The sequence below is a fragment of the Mustelus asterias genome, chromosome 14 (genome assembly GCF_964213995.1).
Source record: "Mustelus asterias chromosome 14, sMusAst1.hap1.1, whole genome shotgun sequence".
Classification (NCBI taxonomy): domain Eukaryota; kingdom Metazoa; phylum Chordata; class Chondrichthyes; order Carcharhiniformes; family Triakidae; genus Mustelus; species Mustelus asterias.
The window spans coordinates 36474970-36500808 of NC_135814.1; positions in this window are offsets into that span (position 1 = coordinate 36474970).

Sequence of the window (25839 nt, forward strand, 5' to 3'; positions counted from 1 at the left end):
CCACCCCCAAATCCTACCCACTTAACTTAGACACTTACCATCTCCCTGGCCTGTCAAGGACCTTTTAATTTTAATGGGATCTTTAACTTATCTTGTTTACAGCAGTTGTGGAGTTAGTTAGCTCATTTGGCTGAATGGCTAGTTTGTGAATCAGAGCAATGCCAACAGCGTGAATTCAATTCCTGTACTGGCTGAAGTTATCCATGAAGGTTTGCCTTCTTAACCTTGCCCAAATCTGAGGTGCGGTGATCCTCAGGTTAAATCACAACCAGTCTATGGCCATCTGGGACCATGGCTACTTTAACTTTTACCTTACTGTAGCTAGTGCCGTAAAAAAGGGGTGTGTCGTCCTTTACTTCATGGAGCTGGAGTTTGAAGCGGCACCCTAGGACACATAGCACAGCCTGGATCTCACCCGGCCTCAGAAGGTTGGGTAAGGTAGGATCAGAAGAAAAATCAAGTAAGTAATTAGGCATAGAGTGGCAATACAACGCTGATCCCAGAAAGTTACAGCCCATGTAATGTATTCATGCATAAACTATAATGTGATAATAATAAATCAAATCAAACATGGTGAATAGGATATATCTTAACTTTCAAAAGACTTCAACTAAGATTTTATCTCAAAAAAAGGTCAATTTAAGACATTGAAATAAAGGTGGACATTTGGCAATACAATGTGCATCATTAATAAGGTATAAAATATCAGAATTGAAAACCTATTTAGGAGCTCAGTGTCAGCTCATCGGTAAGAAACTTGTTTGAGTTTTTTTATTTATTAGTCACAAGCAGGCTTACATTAATACTGCAATGAAATTACTGTGAAAATCCCCTAGTCACCATACTCCGGTGCCTGTTTGGGTACACTGAGGGAGAATTTAGCATGGCCAATGCATCAACCAGCACGTCTTTCAGACTGTGGGAGGAAACCAGAGCACCCGGAGGAAACCCACACAGACATGAGGGGAACGTGCGAACTCCACACAGACAGTGACCCAAGCTGGGAATTGAATCTGTGTCCCTGGTGCTGTGAGGCAGCAGTGGTCACCACTGTGCCACCATGCCGTTTGTGAGTCAGAATGACATGGAGTTGAGCACATAATGTAGGATGCCAATTTGCTTGTCTGCTGAGCAACTGCTACATTGAAACTAAAGCCCTAAATATATGTCCAAACAATAGCTAAAGATTTCTCCTAGTGCTCTGAACAATACTTATACCTCAGCCAATATTATTAAAACAAATGAGCTGGTCGTTAATTCCACTGCTGTTTGTGTGACCTTACTGTGCAGAAAAGTGCCTGGCTTGTTTCCCAACATTTAAACAGTGGCTCCACTTGAAAAGTACCTCATTAGCTGTGAGGCACTCTGGAATATCCCGAGGTCATGAAAGCTACGATATCAATGCATGTTCTTATTTCAATCATTCTAATTGGTCATTATGATCAACAGAGTATCTGAGATCATTTCTCAGATCTTTGCTTGTCACAATGTCGAAAAGTAATATTGATGTAGAACATTTACGTCTCCAGAAGATGTCAAACTAGAAAGCTTAGAGCACAGGAATAAAATTTACAGAAACTATATAGAGAATCAGATAATTGGGTTGATTAAGTGGAGCTTAGCATTGGAAATATAGGATAAAAGAAATTAATATTAACATAACAAATGCAGTTGTAAAAACAAGTGTATGTTGTTAAATAAGATGAGTCAAAAAAATCTAGTCATCATAAATGATCAAATTTTGAAAACAATACCATTAGAAAACAGTGTGGTTGCAAATAAAATAATTGGAAGTAAGGTATAAGTCAATCCGTGAGTCCAAGCAACATTGGCATTGGTACTATATAAAGACCAAAAATAAATTATACTTTTAGTTGCCCTATGTAGATCCAATGGAAGTGATCACAGATGAATAGAGAATGTTATATTATGTTTTAAATTAGTGTTGTGGGATGGGTTCAAATAATTCAAATCTATTGTCACATGGTTTACAAAGCATGTATGTTACTTGCTTTTAGAAGTAGAGGAAGGGAAAGAGGTCAAGTTATGAATTTATAGATCATTGGTTAGGTCTCAGCTGGAATATTATGGACCATTCTGGGCACCACACTGCAGGCAAGATGTCTCAGGAAGGTAGGCGAGGCGATGTTAGCAGGGATGAGAAACAGTTGGTTCCCTTGGAACACAAAAGGTTAGAAGGTGACCTCACAGAGGTTTTCAAGCTGATGGAAGTTACTGATAGAGTAGATGGAGAAAAATAATTTTCTCTGAAAAGTGGATCAATAACTTGGGCTCATGAATTCAAAATCCTTGGCGAAAGATTTAGAGCGGTGATGAGATGAACTTTTTTCACTGAGACAATTGTCAGCATCTGGAATGCCTTACCAGAAATAGTGATGAAAGCTGAATCCACAATTAATTTTAAAAGATTGTTGGCGAGACACTTGAGGAAGAAGTTGTTACATGGTTATAGATAAAGAGCAGGGATGTCGAGCAGGACTGCTCTTTCAAAGAGCCAGTATAGGCATGATGGGCCAAATGGCCTCCTTTCAATGATTTATGTTTCTAACGTTCTATGAAAAGATCGAATTGAGACTAACCCAAGTTCTTAAATTATGGGAAGAAATTTCATAACATCAAGACCAATGGAAATATTTTGTGTAGAACCAGGATAAGAGAAGCAAAGGCCAAAACTTTATGAAACAAGGGATAACTTTTAATGGTTACAATAATGAACTTATGGAATAGACTGCCATCTAGTGCAGTAAATATTGACTTAAATGCATTCAGAGGTATTTGGAACAATTATTGAATAGTAAATTGTAGAAATATATTGTCTTACTTTGGGAAAAAGATAAAAACAATTAGGTCTGAAACAAGATCCTTGTAACAAGGTAAGTTAGATGTATTTTCCTTACTTCAATATACACTTAAGCTAATGCATAGAGGATCAAAACTATCCACAAGTTACCACCAGTGCAAATTATACAGTAGACATTCAATTAGACATTATGAACAAGAAATCATTGAATTAACAAAGCATCACAGAACTATTGGCAAAGAAATGAGGGACAAGGTCAAGACCAGAATTGAGAAACTGTATTTTAATTGACTTTTATGGATGTAGGAACATAATTGCTATGTTATTGCACTAGAAGCCTGGACTAATAATCCAGAGACACAAATTCAAATCCCACAGTGGTACCTGAAGAATTCAAATTCACTTACTTAAATAAATTTGGAATATAAAGGTTTGTCTTAGTCTCGGTGACAATGAAACTACCGTATTGTCACAAAAATATCTGGTTCAAAAATGTCCATGGAAGAAGGAAATCTGCCATCTTTACAAGGTCTGGCTTATATTTCACAACAGATCCATGATTATTCTTAGTCTTACCTCTCCTCTGAAATGACCTAGCAAGTCACTCAGCTGTATCAAACCACGATGAGAAAATGTAGTAAAAATAAACCAGGTGGACCACATGACATCGATCCAGGTACTGGACTCAACAAAAGCACACTAAACCTAAACAGCTGTTCTCCTCACCAACATCTGGGAACTTGTGCCAATATTGGAAGAGCAGAAGCTCAGTCTAGTCAAGCAAAAGACTGGTATAATTATTTTTACAGGGTTGTACCTTGCAGTCCATCTCCCAGACTCCATCATCATCTTTTCTGGATAAATCCTAACTCATTGCAAAGACAGACCTACCAGAGGTGGCAGCATAGTGGTATACAGTTAGGGGGAGTGATCTTAGGAATTCACAACATGGGCTTTGGACCTCATGAAATCTCATGGCATCAGGTTAAAGACTGGCAAGGAAACTTCCTGCTGATCACCACCTTCTTTTCTCCCTCAATTAATGAATCAGTACTCCTCCATGCTGAACACCACTTGGAAGAAGCAATGAGGGTAGCAAAGACACAGAATGTATCTTGGGTGGGGGAGTTCAATGTCCATTGCTAAGCGTGGCTTGGTAGCACCTCCACAGATCTTGTTGGCCAAGTCCTAAGGACATAGCCACCAAATTTGGCATGTGTTAGATGGTGAGAGAACTGGCACAAAGAAATAAACAACTTGAGACTTTTCCTCACATTCCAATTCACATGTCACAGATGCATCTATCCATGCCAATATTGGTAAGAGTGATCACTTCACAGTCCTTTTGGAGACGCAGTCCCATCTTCATGCTGAGGGACACCCTCCGTCATGTTGGGTGGCATGACCACCATGTTAGATGGGATAAATTCTGAACAGAACTAGCAGCTCATGCTGGACTTCTACAAGATGCCGTGAGCCATCAGCAGCAGCAGAACCGTACACAACCACGATCTATAACATCACAGCCAGGCATATCCCTCACTCTACCAGTATTATCAAACCAGGGGATCAACTCTGGTTCAATGAGGAGTTCAGGAAGCATGTCAGGAGCAGCACAAAGAACATCTAAAATTGAGGTACCAATTTGGTGAAGCCACAATACCAGGCTGCATGTAGATCTCAGTGGTTCCATAACCATTGGAACAGATCAATGTTCTGAAATCCTGCCACATCCAGTCATGAATGGGCGGTGGACAATTATAACCGAGGAAGGAGGCTCCATGACATCCTCATCCTCCATGATGATGGAGTCCAGCACATCAGTGCAAAAGAACAAGCTGATATGTTTGCAACCGTCTCCAGTCAGAAGTGCCAAGTGGGTGATCCAACTTGGCCTCCTGACATTCAGCCCACCACGGGTCCAACCTTCAGCCAATTTCCGTCATTTCACCCAATATCAGGAAATGGTTTAGCGTAGTAGATACAGTAAAGGGTATAATCTATGACAAAATCCTGGCCTTAGTGCTGAAAACTTATTTGTGTCCATAACAAGCCATACCTCCAAGCAACCTGTCTTAGTGCATTTACAATTCTGACATCCTCCCAGAGAAGTGGAAACTGGTCCAGGTATGTGCTGCTCACAAAAAGCAGAACAAATCTAATCCAGTCAATTATTGTCTCCTCAATCTATTTCCCACCATCAGCAAAATGGTGGAAAGGGTTGTCGACAGTGCTATCAAACAGCACTTACTCATCAATAACCTGCTCACTAATGCTCGGATTGAATCTCGCCAGAACCATTCAATTCCAGACCTCATTACAACTTTTGCCCAAACATGGCAAAAGAATTGAATTACCGAGTTGAGATGGGAGTGACTGCCATTAACATCAAGGCATCATTTTACAAAGTGTGGCATCAAGGGATCCTAGCAAAACTGAAGTTAATGGGGAAAACTGCTCGAGTCAAACCCAATACACAGGAAGATGTCTGTGGTTTCTGGAGGTGAACCATCTCAGCACCAGAAGATCATTGCAGGATTTCCTCAAGGTTACACAGCCCAACTATGTTCAGCTGCTTCAGCAATTACTTTCCCTCCATCAGAAGGTCAGAAATGGGGTTGTTAGTTGATGATTGCACAGTGTTCAGGTCAGCTTGCAACTCCAGAGATAATGAAGCAGTCCTTGACTCCTCAGATACTGAAACAGTCCATGCCCACATGCAGCAAGATCGAGACAACATTTAGGTTTGAACTGATAAGTGGCAAGTAATATCATGTCACACAAATTTCAGGCAATAACCATCTCCAACAAGAGAATCTAACCGTCTCCCCATGGACAATACAACCATGAATCCACACCATCAATATCCAGGACTGGAAATGACTGGAAACTTAACAGGGCCCACTATATAAATACTGTGGCTACAAGAGCAGATGTGGAGATGCCGGCTATTTGGTAGCATATGCCATTAGCTTTCGGAGCACATCAGATGGGGATCAGGTTACTCACTACAAGAGCAGGTCAGAGAAATTCTGAAGTGGGTAACTCTCTTTCTGACTCCACTCATTCCCACAGCAATTTAATCTCCTGGGAGAGACTAAAGAATGGAACGGAGAGGACCAATAAAGGGAAAAACTACCCTGGAAAGTTCCTCTCTGGCTCTTCCGGCAATCAAATGCAGTCCAGGACACCACACAACCAAATGTTAACTATAAAACACATCTCCTTTATAATGTAATTTTTGTCCCAGTACAGAACCAGTCTGGCTCTTTCTTGAAGGTAATGCAGAGAGTCTGTACACACCATACCAGCCAGCAATGTATTCCAGTGGTTCGTACTCTCTGGGGAAGGAAGAAATGCCTAATATCCATTCTATTTCTACTCTTACTAAAATTAAGCTCATGTTCCCTGTTTCTTGCAGCCGTTTAAACTGGAATAACCTATCAACAGGGAGTCTATCCTGCCTTTTTATTATTTTATCGACCTCTAACAGGTGACTTATCCATCAATCGTTCTCTGAACTGAATAGAGCAAAATCCTTAAACCTGTCTAAATAGCTAACATTCCTTAAGCTAATCATTTTTGTAATTCTTGTAGTAAGCCCCCAGAATGTTGATAGTGGAGGATTCAGTGATGGTAATGCTATTGAATGTCAAGGGGCGATGGTTAGATTCTCTTGTTGGAGATGGACATTGCCTGGCACTTGTGTGGCACAAATGTTACTTGCCATTTTTCAGCCCAAGCCTGGATATTGTCCAGGTCTTGCTGCATTTGGATATGGAACGCTTCAGTATCTGAGGAGTCACGGATGATACTGAACATTGTATAATCATCAGCAAACATCCCCACTTCTGACCTTATGATTGAAGGAAGGTCATTGATGAAGCAGCTGAAGATGGTTGGGCCTAGGACACGACCCTGAGAAACTCCTGTATTGATGTCCTGGAACTGAGATGATTGACCTTCAACATCCGCAACCATCTTCCTTTGTGCTAGGTATGACTCTAAGGAGTGGAAAGTTTTCCACCTGATTCCCATTGACTCCAGTTTTGCTGCCACACTCAATCAAATTCTGCACTGATGTCAAGGAAGGCGGTGAGAGTTTGGAGTTCAGCTCTTTTGACAATGTTTGGACCAAACTGAGCATCAATGGGCAGGTTATTGCTAATTCAGTGCTGCTTGACAGTGCTGTCAATGACCCTTTTATTTTACTTAGGATCGAGAGACTGTAATTGGCTGAGTTAGATTTGTCCTACTTCTTGTAGATAGGACATACCTGGGCGATTTTCCACATTACAGGATAGATGCCAGTGTTGTAACTGTATTGAAACAGCGTGATTAGGAGTGTAACAAGTTCTGGAGCACAAGGCTTCAGTGCTATTGCTGGAATGTTGACAGGGCCCATTGCCTTTGCTGTATCCAATGACTTAAATCATTGTGAGTGAATCAAATTGACTGAAGACTGACATCTATGATGCTGCTGACTGCTGGAGGAGACAGTGATGGATCATCCACTTTGCACTTCTGGCTGAAGATTGTTGCAAATCTTTTGCACTGATGTGCTGGGCTGCCCCATCATTGAGAATGGGAATATTTGTGGAGCCTCCTCCTCCACTGAGTTGTTTAATTGTCTACCACCATTCATGGATGTGATAAGATTGCAGTGCTTAAATCTGATCCATTGGTTGAGGGATTGCTCAGCTCTGTCTATTGCTTGCAGTTTATGCTGTTTGGCATGCAAGTAGTCTAGTGTTGCCGCTTCACAAGGTTGATATCTCATTTTTAAGTATGCCTGGTGTTGCTCCCAGCCGTCCTGCACTCTTCATTGAACCAGGGTTGATCCCCTGACTTGGTGGAAAAATGGAGGATATGTCTGGACCATGAGGTTACAGATTGTGATTGAGTACAATTCTGCTGCTACTGATGGTCCACAGCGCCTCATAGTTGCCCCGTCTTGAGTGGCTAGATCTGTTTGAAATCTATCACATTTAGCACAGTGGTAGTGCTACACAACACAATAGAGGGCATCCTCAATGTGAAGACAGGACTTAATCTCGACAAGGACTGTGCGGTGGTCACTTCTACTGACACTGTCATGGGAAAATGCATCTGCGGCTGACAGATTGGTGAGGATGAGGTCAAGTATGTTTTTCATTCTTGTTGGTTCCCTCAACACATGCCACAAACCCAGTCTAGCAGCTATGAAATTTAGGATCCACAGTAAGAAGTCTCACAACATCAGGTTAAAGCCCAACAGGTTTATTTGGTAGCACAGGCCACTAGCTTTCAGAGCACTGCTCCTTCATCAGGTGAGAGAGGGGATTTCAGTTCACAAACAGGGCGTATAAAGACATAAACTCAATTTACAAAATAATGGTTGGAATGCGAGTCTTTACAGGTAATCAAGTCTTAAAGGTACAGACAATGTGAGTGGAGAGAGGGTTAAGCACAGGTTAAAGAGATGTGTATTGTCTCCAGCCAGGACAATTAATGAGATTTTGCAAGCCCAGGCAAGTTGTGGGGGTTACAGATAGTGTGACATGAACCCAAGATCCCGGTTGAGGCCGTCCTCATGTGTGCGGAACTTGGCTATCAGTCTCTGCTCAGCAACTCTGCGTTGTCGTGTGTTGTGAAGGCTGCCTTGGAGAACGCTTACCCGAAGATCAGAGGCCGAATGCCCGTGACCGCTGAAGTGTTCCCCAACAGGAAGAGAACATTCTTGCCTGGTGATTGTTGAGCGATGTTCATTCATCCATTGTTGTAGCGTCTGCATGGTCATGAAATACGATGCAGACGCTACGACAACGGATGAATGAACACCGCTCGACAATCGCCAGGCAAGAGTGTTCTCTTCCTGTTGGGGAACACTTCAGCAGTCACAGGCATTCGGCCTCTGATCTTCAGGTAAGCATTCTCCAAGGCGGCCTTCACAACACACGACAACGCAGAGTCGCTGAGCAGAGACTAATAGCCAAGATCCGCACACATGAGGACGGCCTCAACCGGGATCTTGGGTTCATGTCACACTGTCTGTAACCCCCACAACTTGTCTGGGTTTGCAAAATCTCACCAACTGTCCTGGCTGGAGACAATACACATCTCTTTAACCTGTGCTTAACCCTCTCTCCACTCACATTGTCTGTACCTTTAAGACTTGATTACCTGTAAAGACTCGCATTCCAACCATTATTTTGTAAATTGAGTTTGTGTCTTTATACGCCCTGTTTGTGAACTGAAATCTCACTCACCTGATGAAGGAGCAGCGCTCCGAAAGCGGCTTTTGCTACCAAATAAACCTGTTGGGCTTTAACCTGGTGTTGTGAGACCTCTTACTGTGTTTATCCCAGTCCAATACCAGCATCTCCACATTTAGGATCCAGCCAGCTCGTGGTGGTGCTACCATTGAAATCCCCTACCCAGAGTGCATTCTGCATCCTTGCTACCCTCGGTGCTTCCTCCAAGTGGTGTTCAATATGGAGGAGAGTAGTGATTCATCCGCTGAGGTGGGATGGTGTGTGATAATCAGCAGGAGGTTTCCTTATCCATGTCTGATCTGGTGGCCAGAGACTTCATGCGAGCCAGAGTCGATGTTGAGAACTCCCAGGGCAACTCCCTCCTGACTGTGTACTATTGTACCACTGCCACCTCTGCTGATTCTAGCCTGCCAGTGACACAGGACATATTCAGAGGTTATGATGACAGTGTTTGGGATACTATCTGTAAGGCATGATTCCATGAGTATGACAATATCAGGCTGCTGTTTCGCTAAACTGTGAGACAGCTCTCCCAAGTTTGACACAAATCCCCAGATGTTATAGTCAGGAGGAATTTGCAGGGTCAACAGGACTGTTGCTGTTGTTTTGCCCAGTATCTTGGTCAATGCTGGGTGGTTTGCTCAGTTTCATTCCTTGTTGCACCTGCTAGCAGCAAATGAGGGAGAGAAACAACCTATGATTGGAGTAACAGGGCGGCACGGTAGCACAGTGGTTAGCACTGCAGCTTCACAGCTCCAGGGACCTGGGTTCAATTCCCGGCTTGGGTCACTGTCTGTGTGGAGTTTGCACATTCTCCTCGTGTCTGCGTGGGTTTCCTCCAGGTGCTCCAGTTTCCTCCCACAGTCCAAAGATGTGCAGGTTAGATTGATTGGCCATGCTAAAATTGCCCCTTAGTGTCCTGAGATGCGTAGGTTAGAGGGATTAGCAGGTAAATATGTAGGGATATGGGGATAGGGCCTGGGTGGGATTGTGGTCGGTGCAGACTCAATGGGCTGAATGGCCTCTTTCTGCACTGTAGGGTTTCTATGATTCTATGATTCTAACAGTGAGCAGCGGGAAGGTGAGTGGTGACACATGAGCCTGTGCATTCGTGCAGTGCAGTGTAGGTGTAGGAGCAGCATCCACTGTCTGAAACACTCTCTGAGTGGGAAAGGTAGTTGCTGGACTTGCAGCCTGCCTGCTCAAGGCTATTGTGCAGTCCCATTAAAAGTACTAAGGTAGGAGGTAGGGAGTTTGGGAAGAGTGGCTGCAGTGTAAGTGAGTGGAGGAGAGGCGGTTGGGAAGAGAGGATGCTGAATGAGTGGGAGTGGGGTTGGGTGGAGGGACCGCTGAATAAATACCAGGTGAGGCCAAAACTTGTGATTTCAAGAAGGAATTAGGTCAATCTCTTGGGGCTAAAGGGATCAAGGGATATGGAGGGGAAGGCAGGATCAGGGTATTGAATTTGATAATGAGCCATGATCATAATGAATAGCAGAGGAGGCTCGAAGGGCTGAATGGCCTACTCCCGCTTCTATTGTCTACGTTTCCGTGAATGGGTTGGGGAAAGAAGTCATAGAATTTTACAAAAAGAGGCCCTTTGGCCCATCATGTCTGCAGTGGCCATCAAGGACCAATCTATTTCAATCCCATTTTGCAGCATTTGGTCCATAGCCTTGTATGCTATGGCGTTTCAAGTGTCCATCTAAATGTTTCTTAAATGTTGTGAGGGTCCCTGCCTCGACCACATTTTCAAGCAGTGAGTTCCAGATTCCCACCACCCGCTGGGTGACAAAGCTTTTCCTCAAATCCCCTTTAAACCTCCTGCCTCCTGACCTTAATTCTACAATAGATTATATTTTGATTTAGTCCTCATTCTGTACCGGAAGTTTTGGAAAACTATTACTTGAAATGTAATATTTGTCGCAGAAATTCCAAGGTGGAGATTCTGCCACAGTTTGCACATAAAATTATCTCCACATTGTGACCAATAAAAATGATTTAGATGGAGTTAGACATATTCCAAATGGCATGTGACAGATATATTACATACTTTTTTAACCAAACGTGCTCGAGCATTTGCTAAAATAGTCAATATTTTCCCAAGACTGACAGTAATGTAAAGAATGGACACGCTCCACAGAGATCTACTTAAATCATCCCAAAGCTGCCAGAAGCTGGATAAAGAATACCCAAACTTAAAACTCATAAAAATCCCATCAGGTTACTGAACTGCAAGGAATTATCATGTTAGTAATTAATTCCTCCATATCACCCCTCAGATTTTCATAATTCATAATTTCCATAATTGGAGGAAATTCATAGGAAAATGTAGGTAAAAGCATCAAAAAGAATCTTTTTTTAATGAGCTGTAAGAAATAGACAACAGGATTCTTTATGAAACTCACAATCCTCTCGATTTATTACAGGGTAAAATAGCGCTGAACAAACAAAATAACTGTTTGAAAACGGGTCCATAATGATGGCATAAATGTTAATATTTAACTTTGAATCTGCATTTTGTAGTACGGAGTTTTTTAGTAATGTGTGGATATTGTGCTTTGAAAACTGACCACGTGTTGGAAGACGGATTTTGAGGCCGCGCTCTCCGTCTGCAGGAGTGGCGAACAGCACATGCTCAAAATCCAGAAAGCATGATTTGCGCCGGCAAGTTACCGAGTTTCGATCTTCCCGGCCCCTCGCTGGCCAAGTGGCGTGAAACACACCATGGGATCGCAGAACGCTCATTTTAATGCATTAGCATGCTATTATCATAGAATCCCTTCAGTGCAGAAGGAGGCCATTCAGCCCATCGCGTCTGCATCGACCACAATCCCACCCAGCCCCTTTGCACGTAGCCCCACGTATTATTAGTGAGAACTCTCTCCAGGACACCATAACCCTACCTCCCCCAACCACCCCCTCCTCACTGCTGGATATTCAACGGGTGCCTGCATGACATCAAGTCAGTGCCATTTACAACAGGTTCACCTCATAGAGTCATAGAGGTTTACTGCGTGGAAACAGGCCTTTTGGCCCAACTTGTCCATGCCGCCCTTTTTTTTTTTTTAAACCCCGAAGCTAATCCAATTGCCCGCATTTGGCCCATATCCCTCTATACCCATCGTACCCATGTAACTATCTAAATGCTTTTTAAAAGATAAAATTATACCCGCCTCTACTACTACCTCTGGCAGCTTGTTCCAGACACTCACCACCCTCTGTGTGAAACAATTGCCCCTCTGGACACTTTTGTATCTCTTCCCTCTCACCTTAAACCTATGCCCTCTAGTTTTAGACTCCTCTACCTTTGGGAAAATATATTGACTATCTACCTTGTCGATGCCCCTCATTATTTTATAGATCTCTATAAGGTCACTCCTCAGCCTCCTACGCTCCAGAGAAAAAAGTCCCAGTCTATTCAACCTCTCCTTATAACTCAATCCATCAAGTCCCGGTAGCATCCTAGTAAATCTTTTCTGCACTCTTTCTAGTTTAATAATATCCTTTCTATAATAGGGTGACCAGAATTGCACACAGTGTTCCAAGTGTGGCCTTACCAATGTCTTGTACAATTTTAACAAGACGTCCCAACTCCTGAATTCAATGTTCTGACCGATGAAACCAAGCATGCCGAATGCCTTCTTCACCACGCTGTCCACCTGTGACTCCACTTTCAAGGAGCTATGAACATGTACCCCTAGCTCTCTTTGTTCTGTAACTCTCCCCAATGCCCTACCATTAACTGAGTAAGTCCTGCCCTGGTTCAATCTACCAAAATGCATTACCTCGCATTTATCTAAATTAAACTCCATCTGCCATTCGTCAGCCCACTGGCCCAATTGATCAAGATCCCAGTGCAATTGGAGATAACCTTCCTCACTGTCCACCATGCCACCAATCTTGGTATCATCTGCAAACTTTCCAACCTATATTCTCATCCAAATCATTAATATAAATGACAAATAACAGTGGGCCCAGCACTGATCCCTGAGGCACACCGCTGGTTACAGGCCTCCAGTTTGAAAAACAACTCTCTACAACCACCCTCTGGCTTCTGTCAAGAAGCCAATTTTATATCCATTTAGATTCCTCACCCTGGATCCCATGAGATTTAACTTTATGCAATAGGTTCACCTAGACATGAACCTGGCACCTTCACCTCCGAGGGGGATTTCGGAGGTGAGCGCTCAGGCAGCCAGCACTCTCCATGGTGTGCACTGATCAGGAGGCACCAGAGAGGACTCGTGGGACACGGATAAGTTCAACTTGGGGTCGGGGTTGGAGGTCCCACTACTGCCATTTTGGGGAGAAGGGTCGGGAGGGGTCACTTGCAGGCCTTACCTTCCCTTCATGTCGGGGCATCCTTGCTTTAAAGTGGTTGTAAAGGCTGTTATCAGGTAGCACTTTCTGGGTTCCTGCCCGTATTGCAGCTGAGGGAATGCCCTTACTTAGTGGGGGCTGGTAAGAAGGTGGGAGGACTTAAAAACAAGGGGCTCAGCACTGTGAGTTACCCGGTGGGGTCCCATGAGAGGCCGGGCTGTAAGTTCAGAGTTGGGGATTCAGGAATGGGCTGCATCTCCCCTGATGCGACCTGAAGGGCCTCACACTCGGGGGAGGATGACTGCAGTGTCATTGGAACCCACACTCAGGCAGTGGTGTGAAGACAGGGGGAGAGGCTGCCCTGCAGTCCAAAACCAATTGTCAAGGGTGCTTGCATGTAACAGTAGATCTTAATGGGTCATGGAAGGCTGCTCAGTTCTGCACCTCTTGTGACCTGGGAGAAAAAGGATGCCCTCTGGGAATGTGCTGGACATGCTAGTTGCTGGCCCTATGATTCAGCTGTGCCTCATCTGCTACAAGAGGAAGACACTTGGCTGAACAGGAACCCAAGCCTGCTTTCACTAGTGGCTGTGTCAATAAATGGTGTGCGGCCAAATATCACTGCTATTTAGTGGAGGCCTCCTTTTAGCCCTTTTAAATGTATGTCCCAAGCATTGACATTCCCAGAAAGGCTGCAACATCACACAGATAATACTGATGTGAAGCCCTATGGAAGGTATGATGGTGGTGGCTATCATCACGCACCCCAATCAAGGCCATGACAGGGTGCATCAGCAAGGTCCCCCGTCAGGATGCAAACTGGTCACATGCAACCGCTCGACTGCCCTCTGACACCAGGTTTCTTTGGGGAAGGCTTGAGGCTGGGGGAATGTGGGCGTTTGGTGCCACTAAGGTCCTTGAGTGGGGGGGGGGGTGCGCGGTTGGGGGGTGGGGGGGGGGGGTCCACGCACTGCATCCTGCTGGAGTTGACAGGGACCAATGTGGAGACGTGGCGACAGTGTCCAGGTGGAGGGTGTGAAGAATGGCATTGAGACACCTACTGAGTGTGCTGCCATTGGCTGGTAGTCCCAGAGCAATTGTGAGAGGAGGATCGGGACTCTATCACAAACCCTTAAAGCTCACTGTAGTTTTCTCTTTTTTACAGTGCATGGTCTGGAGCATCATGGAGCCTGTTGAGTTGGCTACTTATTGGCATAGAGCAACGGCAGAGACACCGTCCTGCCTCGGCACCTGACCAGGACCAGACCCCTGCGGAGGAGGGAGAGGCTGGGCCTGTTGCTGTTTCGGGAGCAGCACCGTAGATGCGTAGGTACCAGCTGAGGATATTCTGACCTCAGTCATCGCACCTGCAGATGTCAGAGATGTAGTGCCGTAGAAGGCTGCATCTGTCCTAGGCAATGGTGGACCACTTGTGCCAGACCCTGTAAGAGCGGGCACCATCTGGAATGGGAGGATACCTACCGCTTGTAGCCCTTATACTCAATGCCACTCTGAATTTCTATGTGAGGGGCTCATTCCAGGTCAGTACGGGTGACTTATGTGGCATCTCACAGTCGGCCGCACACAAATGTGTCTGGGAGATGACATGGTTGTGTGTTCTCTTGGTGTGCTGTCTTGACTTCACCTTTTGTGCGAGTGCTCGTATCTATATCAACTTGGACCGAGACTAAGCGAACCAAGATGTCAGGGCCTTGGGCTTCACCCACTTAGCGGGCTTGTCCCAGGTGCATGAGTGACTGCACTCACGTGACCCTGCGTACTCCAGGGTACCACTCAGCGCCATTCGTGAACCACAAGGAATACTCATCCCTCAATGCACAGCTCGTCTATGACCACACGATGCACTGTGCCCATTTCCCAGGGCGCATCCATGACGGCTACATCTTGGGGCGCTCTCAGATCCCAGCCGCCTTTAAGGAAGGGCAGAGGCTGGAGAGTTGGCTCCTCAGGGACAAGGGGTACCCACTCAGGCGGTGGTTAATGATGCCAGTGTAGATGTCACAAACACCAGAGGAGACTCATTACAATGAGGCTAATGCTGCTACGTGCATGCTGGTCGAGCAGGCGATATGGTTTACATATCTGCACCAGTAGCGGTACTCTACAATATGAAATAACTCTTCAGAGGCCGATGTCCCTTCACCAGATTCCTTTTATTTACAAACTCTATTCCACTCATTGAGTGTTTCTGGTACACAGTCAGAATCTGGAGTGCCAGAAAACCTGACACTCCCATTTTTACATAGAATAGAAGAATCCCTACAGTGCAGAAGGAGGCAATTCAGCCCATCGAACCTGCACCGGCATCAATCCCATCCAGGCCCTATCCCCATAACCCCACATATTTACCCTGCTAGTCCCCCTGACACTAAGGGGCAATTTAGCATCACCAATCAACCTAACCTGCTCATCTTCGGACTGTGGGAGGAAGCCGGAGCACTCGGAGGAAACCCATGCAGACATGAGGAGAATGTGTGAACTCCACACATATATGAGGCTCCCTGACCGGGCAGGCAATTATGACCTCAATCAGGGAATTCAGTCTCCAAGAGGCCAACCTCCTGTACCTCGTTGAAGTCATTACAGCATGGTTGTGTGTTCTCTTCATCTGCTGTCTTGACTTCATGAATCCTCTTGGGATTTTCTGTGCATTTTGATGTATTGGCTTTGCACACCTTCCCAAAGTGTCCAATTTGGTTACATTGAAAGCATTGGGCTGAAATTGCCAGACATTGATCATGTCTGTGGGGGTACTTTGTTCCACAGCTCTGGCATGGTCGCCCTACTGGTCAGTTAGGGTATTGCTTCCCTTGGCCTGGAATGTCCCTGTTTCTGTGTTGTGTCATTAACTGGAGAGTGAGGTCTATATTATATCAGGGTTATGTCATGGTTTGCTTTCTCCCCTTAATTTGGATCTGTGTAGCAAATGGATTTCAGATTGCCTGACAATCTTGATGGCTTTCTCAAGCATTAGGTCTTCTTTTGCTTGAAGCATGTCTGAGAATGCATTGTCCACAGCGAATACAACTGTTCTATCTCTGACCAGCTAGATTTCAGGTCACTATAATCTCAGCTTTCAGCCATTCTGTACAGGTCATTAATGAATAAAATCGATGGCTTCTTTTGACTGCTGGACACATTTATTAAATTTAGCCCTTTCAAAGATTTTGTTACTTCTGAGGTTCAAATAAGAATCAACTGATTTTAAAACTTCACCAAATTTTGCAGATGAACTGTTGATTCATTTTCTAGCTATTGTGTTATCTTCTGTCGGGCCTCCCAAATAAATCAGTAAATTAACTTGGCCAGCTTCTGTCTTTTTATCCAGAACTGAAGAAATCATTTATCTCAGGAAAGTCTCAGCAGGTCTGACAGAAGAAACAAGTCACTATTAATATTGACTTCTGAATTATATGGTGAGATTTTTGGAATTTTGGCTGCACTGTACACAATATGATTGCCCCTTTTTATGGCCCTCAGTGCTACTCACTTATCCTTTCAATTTAGTAGTATAATTGCTGTATTGTTCCTTCTTAACTATTTCCCTGTTTTTGTTTTTCTATTCTCAACTATATCCTTCAATCCTCTCACTTGCATGCTTCCCTGATTCTCATAGATCCCTTGTTCTCTCTTGATCTATTTAAACTTCCCTATGCCCAAACATAATCCTCACCGATCTAATCCCTTATAAGCCATTCTGTACAGGTCATTAATGAATAAAATTGGTGGCTTCTCTAATATCTAATAAACCCATGTTCATTCCGCCATCTTTCCTTGATACCCTACAATTTTCATAACCTCCTGCAATTTTTCCCATAGTAATTGTCTTTGATATTTTCTCATTTACTTTTGCCTGTCTTAATCTATCCCAGTTTCCACTGCTTTGTCCCTTTGGACTTGGATTTACTTCTCCCTTTTCCTCCCTCCTGAATCTTCCTAACTTCCCTTCTGGAAATTTGTATTTCCCTTGATTTTTGGAGCCACATCACAAAGGCTGCTGCAATTATAATTACAAGCACATATACATCTACAATGGGTAGAATCCTACCAAAAATTGGCAAAGTACCAGAGTCTCACTAAAGACTGGCATGTTTCTCTCTGGAGATTCAGGCAGGTTTTCTTTCCATTCCATATCTTATTGCACTTTATCAAAATAAAACAGGGTGGGGGGGACCTGTTTCACACTGGCATGCTGAGGGACGGGGCCTAATCACATTGGCAAATCCCGGCTGCACTGAGATCGGGGTGGCTTTTTAAAGGGCGTCCCAATCAGAGCAAAAAATAAGCCCCCACGCCCCCAAAGGGCTTAGAGCTAGCATCCCCTCCCTCTGTGGTCAGAGCATGCATTGCTCCACCCCACCCCCAAATAGTCAATGCCCACACCCCATCTCCCAGCGCCATTCCTAACTTCCATCACAAATAAGTGAGTTTGCCCCCCCCCCCCCCCCCACTCCAGTGAGATTCCCACTGGGGTCCACCCGTGGTACTGCCCCCCGGACAGGTTGGAACTGCCAAGTTGACACTACCAGGTTGGCATGGGACACACTGCTACCACTGTGCATTGATGGTGGAGGGAGTGAATGTTTGTGGTGCCAATCAAGCAGGTGAACGGGCTGTAAACTTCGCCAAAGTGACACCTTGAAAATACACCAGAGGGTAATATATGGCAAGGGAGGGTCTTTAATATTATTTAAATTTATTAAAATGCATTAAAATTAGATCCATGCCTGGTGAGGGGAGGCGAAAACTGGAGATCACAATCTCGTGACTTTCGGATTTTGCCGAATCTGGAGCCCCCTTCCCCCCCACCCCCACCCCTCTCGCCCCCCCCCCACCCCTCTCCCCCCCGCTCCCCCCCCCCCCCCAAACCTGGCCCCCCCTTGCCATTCCCGTGGACAGAGAGCATGGGCTCAAGATCATCCCCAATGTTTCTGTTTATAGAACTTAAATAACCACAATCTTTTCTATAACGTTTGCAGGGGAGATACATGTTACTCATTTTCAAAAGTTTCTTGAGAAGGAAAGCACCAGATGTTAAAAATGTTAACTTTTTTAAAGCACCGGGGAAGTTATCAATTTATTGGTAAACCTACTGGCTTACCACTTTACTGCAATTATAATGGCCAAAACATTGATTACTCTATTCTGCATATTACTCTTTCAAAACTGAGTGGCAAGAATAGCTGCTAAGTAAAAAGGGTTCTTATGTTCTTATGCTTTTTTAAATTCACTCATGTAGGCTTGCTAGGTCAGCCATCTCTAATTGCCCTTGAGAAAATGGTGGTAAGGTGCTTTCTTTAACCGCTGCAGTCCATGTTCTGTAGGTACACCCACAGTGCTGCTGGAGAAGGAGTTCCAGGATTTTGACCCAGCACCAGTGAAGGATTGGTGATATATTCCCAAGTCAGCATGGTAAGTGTCTTGGAGGGGAACTTCCAGGTGGTGGTGTTTTCAGGTGTCTGTTGCCCTTGTCCATCTGGATGGTAGCGGTTGTGGGTTTGGAATGTGCTGTCTCAGAAAACTTTGTGAGTTCCTGCACTTCATCATATAGATGGGACACACTGCTACCACTGTGCATTGATGGTGGAGGGAGTGAATGTTTGTGGATGGGGTGCCAATCAAGCGGGCTTATTTGTCCTGGTTGGTGTTATTGGAGCTACTCTACCAGGTAAATGGAGAAGTGTGCAGTGTGGTGGAATATTCTCCACTTACCTGGATGAGTGCAGCTCCAATAACATCATACAGGACAAATAAGCCCGCTTGACTGGCGATGGTTAAATCCTGTCTTGTTGGAGATGGTCATTGCCTGACACGAATAATATTTGCAACTTGTCAGCGCAAGGCTGGAAATTGTGCGGGCCTTGCTTAATTTAGATATGAACTGCATCTGTATCTGAGGAGTTGTGAGTGGTGCTGAACATTGTGCAATTATCAGAGAACATCCCCAATTCCGACCCTCCAACTAATTCTAAAACATTTTTCTGTATGATTTATTTAATTTAACTTCACTTATTTACAACCATTTTAAAAGGCACATAATTTTATTTAGTTTCTATATTTAGGGAGTAATTAAATACAACCGCATTTTGACTGTTAAATCCAAACAAAATTAAAACAGACTGCGACATAATCGTTTGTGCTGAGACTAACTGAAAGGATGCTGTAATGTTATACATCTGACTGGCCTTTGTAAGATAAAATGCTCAAAAAGACAAAAAAAAAACTTCTTCCTCTTCAGTCAGAGAAGGTACACTGCTGAAAAACCATATCATTTGGAATCCATCTGTGTTTCAATTTATTTTTAATTAAGGTGCAATTAATCCTTAATAGATTCAACTTCTGGATTATCCACATTAATTGACAATTACTTTTTATTGGTGTTGCAAAATATGCAGTCAGTTTGCATATTGATAGCAAACATTAAGCTAAATCTGTAGCTCACTTATTCTTTTCTCCTCTTCTCCCCACTCCTCCTTGTCACTTTATTTCTCATTTGTTAGAGGCTCTATCTGGTTTATTTACATGTGAAAACCCTTGAGTATCTTGAGGTAAGGATCCAGCACAGACACTGAGGCCCATTCACTTCTCATTTCCTCTCAGACAATTACCATCGAATCAATCATGTTTACTTACCCCTTCCATGACCACCTAGGAGATCCCAAATCACATTTTATTCAGCATGTCAATCACATCCAGGCCCTTGTCCACTTTTCATTTCCAATAGAGATCATGTGACCAGTAATCTGTCAGTCGCTGACAGTAGCTAAGGTGCTGATTGATCTAATTAGCAATCAATTAGCTTGTTACCACTGGATGTAATTACCTTTTACAGAGAAGAAAGTACAGCTGGTCAAAGTAATAAAATTGCCTCTGCCGCTACCTTACCCACCCTCCCCTCCCCCCACCCCCCACACTCCCCGCAATCACCATCACCCAACAGCAGTCACTTATGCTTAATGACTAGTCGGGACATAAACTCTGCTGCAATCCCAATGGTCTCTTTTAAAGCAAAGATCCTATTTTAATTAATATCAAGCTACTTGTAACGGGTCTGAAAGGCATTATCACGGTAAACAGCCTATCATGGCTGCATATTCAGATGTTTGCCAAGATATCTGTTACATATTGAAAATTTTCTCTGAGAACATTTTTGCAAAGCATCTCTGTAGATTTTTGTTGTGTTAAAGATGTTACATAAATACAAACTTTTGCAACGAGAATGATCCCAGAGGTGAGGGGTTTCAGTTATACAGATCGCAAGAAAAGGGTTGGGACTGTCTTCCTTAGAGTTGACAGTTAAGTTGAGATTTGACAGGGGTATTCAAAATTATGAGGGATCTGGACAGAGTAAGGGGAGAAACTATCCCCATGAGTGGAAGAATCAAGAACCAGTTGATTCAGATTTAAGGCGATTGACAAAAGAAGTAATCATAGAATCAAAGAACTCCTACAGTGCAGGCAGAGGCCATTTGGCCCATTGAGCCTACACAGCCAACAATCCCACCCAGGCCCTATCCCCACAACACCACATATTTACCCTGTTAATCCTTCTGAATCTAAGGGGCAATTTAGCATGGCAGCATGAGGCAAAAACTATTTCACACAGCAAGTGGTTAGAATCTGTGGAATACACTGTCCTAAAGTATAGAGGAGGCAGGGTCAACTGAGGCTTTCACAAGGAAATTGAATCATTATCTGAAAATTTAAAAAAATACCGGACTTCTGGAAAATGGCACAAGGTGAATTGCTCCTTCAGAGGACCAGCACAGACACAGACTGAATAGAGGCTTTGTGCTGTAATTATTCTCTGATTCCATAAGTCATGTAACCAGTGTGATTTGGACAGGCTAAGTATGCGGGCATATGTATGGCAGATGCAGTATAATATGAATAAATGTGAGGTTACCCACTTTGATAGCAATAATAGGAAGACAGATTATTACTTGAATGGGTGTAAATTAAGAGAGGTGGATACTCAGCAAGACCTTGGTGTCCTCGTGTATCTGTTGCTGAAAGTGAGCGCGCAGGTACAGCAGGCAGTAAAGAAGGCAAATGGTATGTTGGCCTTCATTGTGAGAGGATTTGAGTATAGGGATAGGGATGTTTTGCTGCAATTGCATAGGGCGTTGGTGAGGCCACACCTGGAGCATTATGTAAAAGCAAATTACTGCGGATGCTGGAATCTGAAACCAAAAGAGAAAATGCTGGAAAATCTCAGCAGGTCTGGCAGCATCTGTAAGGAGAGAAAAGAGCTGACGTTTCGAGTCCAGAAGATCATTTGTCAAAGTTGATTTTGTCAAAGCTGGTAAGAAGTCTCACAACACCAGGTTAAAGTCCAACAGGTTTATTTGGTAGCACAAGCCACTAGCTTTCAGAGCGCTGCTCCTTCATCAGGTGAGTGGGATTTCAGTTCACAAACAGGGCATATAAAGACACAAACTCAATTTACAAAATAATGGTTGGAATGCGAGTCTTTACAGGTAATCAAGTCTTAAAGGTACAGACAGTGTGAATGGAGAGAGGGTTAAGCACAGGTTAAAGAGATGTGTGTTGGGACATTCTTTCCTGCAGTGTATCAGGTAGGCAATGTTAGCTGAGTTGCAAGTGTATGTACCGTGTACCTGGTGGATGGTGTTTTCACGTGAGATGATGTCCCGAGGCATGGTACATTGGGGAGACCATGCAGACGCTACGACAACGGATGAACACCACTTGACAATCACCAGGCAAGAGGGTTCTCTTTCTGTTGGGGAACACTTCAGCGGTCACGGGCATTCGGCCTCTGATCTTCAGGCAAGCATTCTCCAAGGCGGCCTTCACGACACACGACAACGCAGAGTCGCTGAGCAAAGACTGATTGCCAAGTTCCGCACACATGAGGATGGCCTCAACCGGGATCTTGGGTTCATGTCACACTATCTGTAACCACCACAACTTGCCTGGGCTTGCAAAATCTCATTAACTGTCCTGGCTGGAGACAATACACATCTCTTTAACCTGTGCTTAACCCTCTCTCCACTCACATTGTCTGTACCTTTAAGACTTGATTACCTGTAAAGACTCACATTCCAACCATTATTTTGTAAATTGAGTTTGTGTCTTCATCTGCCCTGTTTGTGAACTGAAATCCCACTCAACTGATGAAGGAGTAGCGCTCCGAAAGCTAGTGGCTTGTGCTACCAAATAAACCTGTTGGAATTTAACCTGGTGTTGTGAGACTTCTTACTGTGTTTACCCCAGTCCAACACCGGCATCTCCACACTTTGTCAAAGCTGACCAGGCTGTTTCTTGCGATGGCAGGTCTGTCATATGAGGAGAGACTAAGTCGGTTAGGATTATATTCACTGGAGTTTAGAAAAGTGAAAGGGGACCTCATAACAGCTTATAAAATTCTAAAAGAGTTAGACAGGGTAGATTCAGAAAGAATGTTCCCAATGGTGGGGGAGTCCAGAACTTGGGGCCATATTTTGAGGATGAGAGGTAAACCTTTCAGAAGTGAAGTGAGGAGAAATTTCTTCACTCAGAGAGTGGTGAATTCACTACCACAGAATATAGTTGAGGTCAAAACGTTGTCTGATTTCAAGAAGAAATTAGATATAGCTTTAGGGATTAAACGGATCAAGAGATATGGGGGGAAGGGGGAATCAGGATATTGAATTCAATGATCAGCCATGATCAAATGAATGGCGGGGCAGGCTTGAAGGATCTACTCCTGCTTCTCATTTCTATGTTTCTAACCAAGTCAGTAAAATTACATATTCTACATTAATGCCACTGTGTTTATATAGAATCCAAATACCTGTTTTAGTATTTAGAAATTATTAGAGGTAATATTAGTTGGAAACCATCTCCGGAATTTTAACCACCCCGCCCGCCATGGGAATCTGAGCTGGCGAAGGGCGGACAATTGAAAGGTCCATTGACTTCGGGTAGGATTTTTTGGTCTCGGGATGAAATCCCGCCCCATAAATTGTGTATCTCTGAAAAGTTACACCATTTATGCCCTAACTTACCTTCTTTATTGTGCCTAATGGAATGTAATGTGTTTAAATCTACAATGATACCCCACATCAAAGTACATCAAAGAGTTTCATTCATAAATGTACCCAAAACCTTATTTTCAAACTTTGTTAAGTAATTCACTGAATGTAACATCTACACTGTTTTCCTTGGGCGAGATTTTCCGGCCCTTCCCATCAGCAGGATCATCCAGTCCTGCCGATGGCGACTCCCATGCGATGGGTTCTCCAGTGACAAGACGGGCGAGCCACCAAAATGCCATAGACGTTGGTGAGATCAGAAGATTTAGCCAGCAGCCAATGACAAGCTGCCTTCGCCATTGGAAAGCACGCCACAAGGAATGCAGAAGATCTCACCATTTGATTTTATTAGTTTATATTTTTATAATATGTTCATATTTTCAGTGATAATTTTACTTGAATTGCAAAATTGACATCAGCAAACGTTTTACAGTGTATAATTAGAATTGGTGTTGTACCTGAAAGTTTGGCCCCATGAAGTCTGATGGCATCTGCACATGTTAACGTACATACATAGTGATGATAGATAGGGAATTCCAGAATTTTGACAGTGACAATGACACTTATATTATTATAATGATTGGGCTTATATCCTGTACAAGGCACCAATCACACATAAAAGACTGAGTAAATATGTTATGGGTTCATTTATTAAGGCTAGGCATATGAGAACAACTATGTATAACTCTTGAAGGTGTGTGAGTTCTCTACTCAAAATAAAAGTGAAACATGACTGGACCATGTGACACACTTCCCTTCTCTTGATGTTGTTTTGATATCCCTTAAAGGCATATTATAACATATCCCTTTCTTTTTGAAGACACTTTCTCCACTTCCAAAGAAGTATAACTATTTACAATACATATTCATGTTTAATTACCATTACATAAATGTATAGAATTGATAAGTCAATGAGTCTCAAAAGCATAGAGGTGATCTGCTGGTATGTCCAGATCTTGTGATGGTAACCTTGCCTGGAGGTTTTCTTTAGTCATTCATAGTGATCTAAGGGATTGTCATTCTTGAATTATGTTCATGATTATATTTGGGATCTTGTCCCACCTTTAGTAGGACTGTATGAGGTTATGGAGTTGAAATAGATCTGATTTGTCTTCAGTTGGAGAGCACAGTTGTGCCTTTGTGTGCAATGACACATACACGCGAGCACTCACGTATTCACACCCACACATAAACCCCTCCCAGGCTATTAATACCAAAGTCAGGGAAATTCATGCCCAGTTAGAGGAGAAACACATGTAATCCATGAGAATTGGCAACACTATCTGTAGTATTCAACTGTTGGTGCTGCCGTATGTAATCTATTTACTCTTGGTGCTCACTGTGCTTGATTGATTAAACCTGGGTGGGGCACTGGGAAAATTAAACAAACCAATTCAAAGAGCTGGAAGCCAGAGCCAGGAGCATGAAATGAACATTTTTTAAATACAGCGGATGTTCCAAAGAGACTTGGGGTTCAGGTGCATAGATGCATAGATCTTTAAAATACCTCGAACAGGTGCAGAAAATAATCAGGAAGGCTATTGAAATGCTGGTCTTAATATCTAGAGGACTGGAGTATAGGGATGCAGAAGTTATGCTGCAGCTATACAAAACTCTGGATAGGCCCCACTTGGAGTATTTGAGCAGATGTGGGCACCACACCTTAGGAAGGATATATTGGCCTTGGAGGTTTTCTGTGACAATAAATAAACATTCAAAAAAGGCACCCTTAGGTAGCAGCGACCACAATATGATTCAACTTTATATCCTGTTTGAAAGGGAGAAGAGCCCGTCTCAGATGAGTATTTTAAACATAAATAAAGGCAACTATGTGGCATGAAAGTTGAACTAGTTGTAATGAAATGGGATACTAGGCTAGGGAATTGAGAAGCTGTGGCAGACATTTAAGGGAATATTTAAGAATGGTCAGAGTAAGTATATTCCTACTATTAAAAAAAATTCTAATGGGAGAACCCATGGTCCATGATAACTAAAGAAGTTAAGGAAAGCATCAGCGGTAAAGAAAAAGCATACAACTGAGCAAAGATGAGTAGAAGGTCAGATGATGGCACAGAATATAAAGAACGCAAAAGAATGACAAAAAAATTAATCGGGGAAAGAAATTAAAGCATGAGAGGAAGCTAGCTATAAATGTAAAACAGATAGCAAGGGTTTCTAAAGGTATTTCAAAATGAAAAGAGTAAGTGAAGTGATTGTTGGTCCCCCAGATAATGAGAATGGAGAATTCATACTTGATAATAAGGAAATGGTAGATGAAATGAATAAATATATTGCTTCTGACTTCACTATAGAGGATGCAAGAAACATTCCAATTATTGCTGTAAATCAAGATCTGGAAGGGAGAGCAGAATTTAACAAA